General features: G+C 40.2%; 1 protein-coding gene across 1 annotated transcript in view; it reads left to right on the forward strand.

The window, feature by feature from the left end:
• PAN3 (PAN3 poly(A) specific ribonuclease subunit) overlaps positions 1-8181 on the forward strand; it is a 68324-nt gene that overhangs the window by 2048 nt on the left and 58095 nt on the right. The window lies entirely within an intron of this gene.

An 8181-nucleotide genomic window follows, 5' to 3' on the forward strand; every position in this document is an offset into this window, starting at 1 on the left:
CTACTTTGTTTTCCTCTTTCCTTTTCTTCTGCTTCAGACCGAAGCAGTGTGGAAGTGGATCTGTTTTTATGAAAGAGCATGCTGCGTCTATGTGAATTGGAGCAGAGGGGTGTATAAGGGAAGAGGCACTTACGCTGTGGGCTTAAGAGAAACTGAGCTGAAGATAAGTGAATAAGGAACTAGGAAAGACTGAGCAAAGGGACTTAAGCTGAGAGGAGGCATTGGTGGGACACTCAGGGAGTGGGGACTGGAATTGTGCAAGTGAAATATGTAGAAATTGGGTCAAAGAAACAAGTTGGCATAATGCAAAGCTGGGGCAAAGTAGAGTGGAGAGAACAAATCCCTGTGCCTATTTCTGTCCAGATCCTTGAATCAAACTAAAGATACTGAAAATTTAGTGTTCTGCCATTGATGAAACATCAAAAGTCTTCTGTAAAATATCTCATTAGCTCTCAGTTTTGCTTTTGCAGATGAAAACAGCAGTTCTGCCTATGAATTACTTAGTCATCTCTGGTGGATCTGTGCAGTTCACAAATAGATGCATCAGTGATGCAATATGAGGAAACTTTTTCAGCTTGTTTTTTAAATCTGGGAAATTGCACAAACATGCAAGTAAACACACTGCTAGAAGAACACTAGTAAGATACAGTTCGATGTTAAGAAATGTTAAGTTTAGGTTGCCAGTGTAGCCTTGAGGTTATATATTGGGATATATTTCTCATAACATTGTATAATTTTTTTTCAGTGGGAAAATGGTAAGTGGGACTTATTCAGGACACAAGATGCATGGTGTATGTGTAATAAGCATCCATTTATTAAGTGTTCATCGTACAGTTCCAGGCCTTACTCCTGCAGGAAGGATGCTCACATCCTTCTCATGAAGACTGTTAGTTGGCAATGTGCCTTTCCTGCGCTGGTTACAATTATTGCATCCAACTTTGTGGAATGCTTTCCTTATGAAAGAAGAAAGTAGTCTGCATCTTATAGAGGCATGGGAAGAAAAAGGATGGCAATTAAAAAAAAAACTCAAACAACCTCAAACCCTTACAGTGCTGGCAACCTATAGACCCCAGAGTTTTTGGAACTAACCTGTAGAACTGGAAGGTGGGGAACAGAGTTAATGACCACCTGTGGAAAGCTTGGTTCGAGGTACTTAGCTGGCCTCAATCTAGCAAGGATAGAGTCAGTCTCTTCTGGGTAATGCTCATTTTCTTTTACCACGAGATAATCTTTCTGCAGTCCGTGTTTTATTCACAAGATACCTTCCAACATAATCATCAGGGATTCAATAGATGAGTCTTCTTAACTATTCCTAAGTAATCTCCAGAATGTATTTGTCGTGTGCAGCACATAAAACTGAGTTTTGTTAAAAAAGTCTGTGACTGTGTATATGGGGGTTATCATAATGCGTATGTAATGGAGCCAAACTGCCTCAAGCAAAGCTATATCCAGATTTTCTAATTGTCATGTTTTTGTGTGCAGTGCATAATCTGTGTTATGATGTTAAGTAAGCAGCAAAAGGAAGGAAAGTAAAAGTGGATTATATCATGATGAACTGGGAAAGGGATGTGCTGCTTTGATCATAAATAGTGTAGGTGACTAGTGGTCAACAGTTCTGCAGAACGGATATTTCTGACTTTGAGATTTCATTTGTATGTGTTGAAGAATATCTTATGAGATCTAGAACATCTCATTGGGTTTCGATTAATGGTGAAGATGTAATTAATGGCAATGCTCACTTTGCTGGGCGGGAGGGGGGAAGAGAGTAAAAATCCTTGGTACAGTTCAGAAGAGGCAGGATTTTTGTTGTGACCATGGCTCTCATTCTTCTTTTTTCTTCCTTTTTGAAAAATACCTCTTTGCCTCATCCTACCTCAAAGGCCTTTGCTGTTAGCCAACCTGTCATTGTCCCCCGTTGGCCTCTTCTGTTGTTACTAACTGTTTTCCTATTGATTGTCTCCTGTCCTGATTGGTTTGCGTTTTCCCATAATAGTTTTGTTTCATATGTCTCTTCTTCCCTGAGTCTGCATTCGCTTTCATATGCTACATTAGCAGTATTGGCTTCCAACTTATCAAAGCATCTATTTTCTGTTTTCCCCTTCTCTAACTAATAACAGAGGAGGCCTGGACGACACATGGCCCGCAGGCTGCATGCTGTCCTTGAAGCTGTTCTTTTTTTTCTTTTTGGCATAGCAGCAGCTGCCAAGAGATAGTCCGAGGTGTGGTTCAAGAAGCAGCTCATTGCTTTTGGCTTCCAGCAGAGAGGAGGCAGGAGCTGGCTGGCCAGGATGCTTCCGATGCTTGGCTGTTTGCTTAGTCGCTCTGCCTGTGCCCCTTGGCTGGCTGGTGTCCTCTGGCGTTAGCGCTGCCCCTCGATTAATTCATGGCTTGATCAAAGGTACAGGTCGTGTGACAAGGAGCTTTAGTGGTAGTATGTTGGGATGGTAAAAGGCTATTATAGCAGGGTGAGGCAGAGGAGTATCTTGATCTTAGAACTTTTAATGTTGTGTTAGAATTGAGCAATTTGGTTGTAAGAGTATAAAACAGCAGAAGGTGTCTTCATCGAATCATTATAGATTGGAAAGGACCTTTAAGATCATCAGGTCCAACTGTAGACCTGGCATGGCCAAGCCCACCACTAAACGATGTCCCTAAGCACCATGTCTACATGTCTTTTAAATGCCTCCAGGGATGGGGACTCCACCGCTTTCCTGGGCAGCCTGTTCCAGTACTTGACAAAATACATGTTGCTTCACAGAAGTCTGATTTTCCTTATTTTGATGGGATGAATTTATAACTGCATGGCCTCCGTTGGACTGCAGGTTACGTAGAAAGTAAGAATCACAACTTTTCAATTGATCACCCTAATCAAAATAAAAAAGGGGGCAACAGTCTTCAGTGTTAAAGGTGGCAAAGCCAAGCAATGGAGAAGAATTGGTCTTGCTTGCTTTCACCATGCTAATGCTGGTGTACTAAGCATTCTTGAAAAGCCTGAGAAGTAGAGACCTTGCTCACTTCAAAGCCTTGCAGCTGAATAAACACAAAGACCTTTGTTCCCATTGCTGCATCTGCCAAGAGCCAAGTAATAAAACTCTCCTTATAGCACAGAAGCTTGTAAAAGTCTTCAATGTTTAACTGTTGAGAACTGAGTGGAACTACAGACGTGCTATTTTAAATAGAAAATTATGCAGTTGTTTACATAATGCTTTCTGAAGAAATCCAGTTGCTTTAGTTCAAACAGTTGTGAGTGGGACATGCTGTAGATGGTGCCAAATATGCTAACTGTTGAAGGCAAGTTTTGGATTGTTTAGAAAGGAAAGCAAAAGATATCACCCTTTGCAGGTCACAGAATCTGACAACTAAACGATGATTTGTTTGGTTATGACAATCTCATTCTTTTGCAGGATGACTTCTTTTATAGTCTAATTAACATTATTCTAAAAATTACAAAGAAATATTCTGAAATATAGTTCCAATAGAGTATTAAGAGAATAGCTTGTGATATACTACAAAATACTTTGAGGTAACACACTTGGCACAGGAGTGACCCTGAAGAAAACGCTTATTTTGTCAGGGTTAGGGCAGGGAATATGGAGACAGAAGGAACAAATGCCATCTCTTGTGTATTTTGGGGAAAAGATATGGTGGAGAAGAAAGCAAAAATCCTCACTTAAGAGAAGTCTTGTAACATGAACTACGTAAAATTGGATCTAATTGTGTGCAGCAAAGCTTTAGTCATCCTCTATCTTGATGAGAATTTTGTAACTAAATACTTTAGTGGAGGGAGATGAAAGCAAAGCAAACTTGTCTTCAGTGCAGCTATAATTTTGAGTTTCGCTACTGAACATTGAAGGGCGGAGGCAAGGTGGTGTATACCTTTAGAAGGTGGGAAAATTTCTTGTAACACTTCTCTTCCTAGCGTACTGCACCAAGGAAGTGTTGAAAAGAAGGTGAACGGTGTCCTGGGCTGCATTAGGTAAAGCATTGCTAACAGGTCAAGGGAGGTGATCCTTCCTCTCTGCTCGGCACTGGTGAAGTCACACCTGGAGCGCTGGGCTCCTCCGTACATGAGAGATGTGGACATACTGGAGAGAGCCCAGCAAAGGTGATGAGGGGACTGGAGCATCTCTCCTGTGAGGAAAGGCTGAGGGAACTGCGTCTGTTCTACCTGGAGAAGAGAAGGCTGGGAGGGGGATCTCATCCATGTACGTAAATACCTGAAGGGAGGGTGCAAAGAGGATGGAACCAGGCTCTTCTCACTGGTGCCCAGTGAGAGGACCAGAGGCCGTGGGCACCAGCTGATACACAGGAGGTTCCCTCTGGAACGTTATTCATTGTGAGCGTGACCGAGCACTGGCACAGGTTGCCCAGGGAAATGGTGGAGTCTCTGTCCTTGGAAATATTCAGAAGCTGTCTGAACGTGGTCCTGGGCAACTGGCTTTAGGTGGCCCTACTCAAGCAGGAGGGCTGGACCAGTTGGCCTCCAGAGATGCCTTCCCACCTGTCAGTCTCTGAAAAGTACCTGATTCTCAAAACTATTATTAAAATAGCAACCTAATACGGAAGTTATTTTTACAGTGATGATGTTGGTCTGCTGCCAATGTTGTCTTAAAGTCTGTGTGAAAATAATACTTTTTAAAAAAGACTTTAACTTGCAGCAGTTCTGAATAGGAAATGTTAGTATGCAATAGGCTGTCTTATGTCTTGGTAAGATCATGATTCACTTTGAAAAAAGTTTCATTTTTGACACAGTACCTTTTCACACAGTCTTGTCTTAAGAGGAGACGAGTTACTTTGCTTAATCCTGGTGCTTGAAGAAAGAGTAAAAACTTCTGAACGAGCATATTCTCATCCTGTAACTTAATTGCTTGAGTATTCAGGAATTAACACACTATTCTGAAAAACTTTCTCAGTTTTTCTGTGAAATTAAAGAGCGTGTGTCTTGTTACTGGTGGAAGGTTCAACAGCGGAAGAACTTTAAGCTGAAGCCTCAGGTTAAATCCTTGGACAGGAATGAATGTGACAGTTTTGTTCTGCAGTAGCTTTCTTTTGAGATGTGAACAGAAACAACTTTTTAATTCCTTTAAAGGGGGAGGGACAGGATGTATGCCAGTCAGCCTAGCTGAATTTTAACTAGTGCTTAAGAACCTCAATAAATCATAGCAAGAGGCAGGCAAAGAAAAGGAGTTTATATGGAACTGAGTGACATCGGTGTGGCGCTTGGTTAGGACAGTTGTCGTTCTGTATTACCTTACATATGGTGAAAGTCATGATGTAGAAAAAAGTCTGAAGCTGTCATGTATGCGTGCTTGCCTTGCCTGGCAGGCTTAATAGTTCATTTTCTTCTGTTAATGGTTGCTCTTACCTTTCTGGAGCTTTCATCCTTTGGGCTTGAGGTTCTTGTGACTGCCGCCTTCTTGAAATTGAGTTTGTATGAAAAATAGTTCAACACCATTAGAAAAGATTGAGAAGTGTTATTTAAAATCAAACCCGCCTTCTGGAAAATGCAAATAACAAGTAGTAATTGGATTTTCTTTTTTTCTTTCAAGACCTTTTCAACCTGACTGGGTAAAAACAGGTACAGGAATAACCTTCATTCAGACTAAATGCTTTTGGGTGTGGTAGAAATTTTGATATTAAAACAATTTAAAAATCCTTTACTGGTTACATGCAGGTCTTCTATGAATAATGTTAAGGTAGGAAGCTTGTGCATGTGTGATAAAAGTGATGAGCAAAATGAAAAATTCATGAAAGAGTGGTGAAGTGAAGGTTTCTAACGTCATTCAAGGCACAACTTGCAAGCAGTTGTTAAAGCAAGAGCTGCCTAAGATCAGTGAGAGAAGCTTTGTCTTTTTTAGAATGCTGGTTCACATAAAATATGTTTGCACCTTGAAGAAGACTTGCGTTTGTAAAGCACAGTTGATGTTCATAGGCTTTGTTTGCACTGTGCTTTCTGAATCGCGAACAATATGCTCTGTTGCAACCTCTTGCATGCACTGTATGTTTTTAGTGATCGTAACAGCGCCGATTTTCATTGTCGCAGTCACCTATTCACATTGCAAGTCTGATAGAATGTTTAACTCCTGTACTTGAAGAGGTAGGATATTGGTGGCATAAAAGTGCTTCCTTCCAAGTTTAAGCCATATGCTTAACCATCTTTGATACCAACTCAGATCTCAATGTCATATTTATCCCTGTTGCAACAGACCATTACCTTTTGTATTAAAATTATTAAGAAAATCTGAGTGTTACAAATAGACATTAATGCTATTTGTATCTCCACCTGGACAAATTTTGTGCAAATCTGAAAGGTTCCCTTTGGGAAATTTGTTCCTAAACCACTTCTTATAGGGATCAGTGTGGATCCTTCTCTTATAAGCATCATTTGATACAAATGATCAAATGCCAAGAAAAGATGGATAATAGGGATGCTTTTCAAATATTTGTGAAAAACTATTTAACTTCTTTCCATTGCTTGGTCAGGAAGGGAGTATGACATACGAATAGTTGAGCTACTGTAACCTAGAAATTACTTATTTTGATGTATTCTTATTTGATGACGGTGGACAGTAGGATGAGCATCCGTGAACTTGGATAAGATTGTTATCTTAGTGTGGGTTTCCCAAAGTGTTACCTTGTTTTGTAGCAATAAGTAAACTTTGTTTCGCTAGAGGCATCCCTTTTGTGTAAAGAATTAATTGTTGATCACTAATCTTTTAGTGAGAGTTTCGTTGTGTCAGTTCAGTATGTTTAGGAACATGAGACATGTGGCATCAAAATAAGGAAAGAGCATATAGCAAACAGTTTTCTTCATTTAAGTCTTGAAAAGCTGAGGGTTTACATAGTATTTACATGTGTAAATATATTACACATATTGTCCTAGGACATCTGCGTGTGCTATAGTTCTGCTTCCTATAGTACTGTGTACTTGTTCTGAATGAAGAGTTGTATCAGAGAAGCCTGAATGATTGTAGAAAGCTTGCTTTAGCAATGGAGCACAGATAATGGAAATAATAAGTGGGGGAATAAAGCATTGAGGGATTGAGCAATTTGTTGAGACAGTAACATTTGAAGGTACCTGCTGAAGTACCTAAATTTACCAAAACTTTCTTCAAGTTACATTTCTAATAGTGCAGGCTATTTTTTTTTTTTTTTGGTCAACTTGCTTTCTACGTAAACTACTTTACACAATCTATTTGTTCTTTTAGATGCAAGTGTTAAAACCTGCAATGTTTGAAGTCAGTGGTGGTATGAAAACGGAAAATGTTGAGAAACTTGATTTGCAGTAGGTTTACAGTTCTGCCATATTGGATAACACTCTAGCTTCTGTTGGTTCTCCTGTGTTCTTACCGAATATTGATCTTTCTAGTCAAGAATTAAATGAAATGGCATTGAGGTATAACGTAGTAAGCTTCTTGCCCTCTGCCACCAACATTGAGATTGGCTGTGGAGAAACGTAAGCATAAAGAACAACTCCAGTGACCAGTTTTGAGTCTTAGTTTGTGTCTAGACTACTAAATTAAACATGCCTGGAAATTTTTCTTGATGCTTAGGGCCAGCTGGCACAAAATGGCCTGTTTGTGCTGGTGTACACTCACCCAGTAAAGCAGAGGCTGCATGCAAACTGTCTATTTGAAAGGATCTCAAACCTTTTCGCTGCTGAATAGTGCCTGGAAATTGGCTGGGAGACTCCTGGTTGATGTGGGCCAAAAGCATGCCGGGGGATACTTTAACAAATTACTGGTCGTGTCTCTCAGTGATGGAGAACGCTTCCTGGCCTTTCCTTGCTTTTCTTCTCACACTTTGTCTTCATGTTGGGAGACTGGTCAAAGAAAATAATAAGCAGAAGTGAGAAGAGACACTTCTAAACTTCTCTGTCAAAGCAGTAGTAGCTCTTAGAGCAGCACTGCCTCACTTTGTCCAGTTTATTGCTAGCCCATATCTCCAGAGGAATGCAGGAGAAGCAGGTGGAGCCTAGGAGGAATGTTGAGAGGGTTTCAGCTGTCCTGCCGGCTTGCAAGAATTGCATAATTTTGCTGAAGAGTCTCAAAAGGTTCCTTTATTTTTAAAAAGAATCTATCAAATGCTGTACTAATTTGAGTATTTTTCATTGGAAAAGTTTCATGTTGTCATGATAGTATGTAATAAAGGGAGGAGTTGTTTCAAGAGCATGGTGTGAAA

This window comes from Cariama cristata, unplaced genomic scaffold, assembly GCF_000690535.1.
Source record: "Cariama cristata isolate BGI_N322 unplaced genomic scaffold, ASM69053v1 scaffold7184, whole genome shotgun sequence".
Lineage (NCBI taxonomy): Eukaryota > Metazoa > Chordata > Aves > Cariamiformes > Cariamidae > Cariama > Cariama cristata.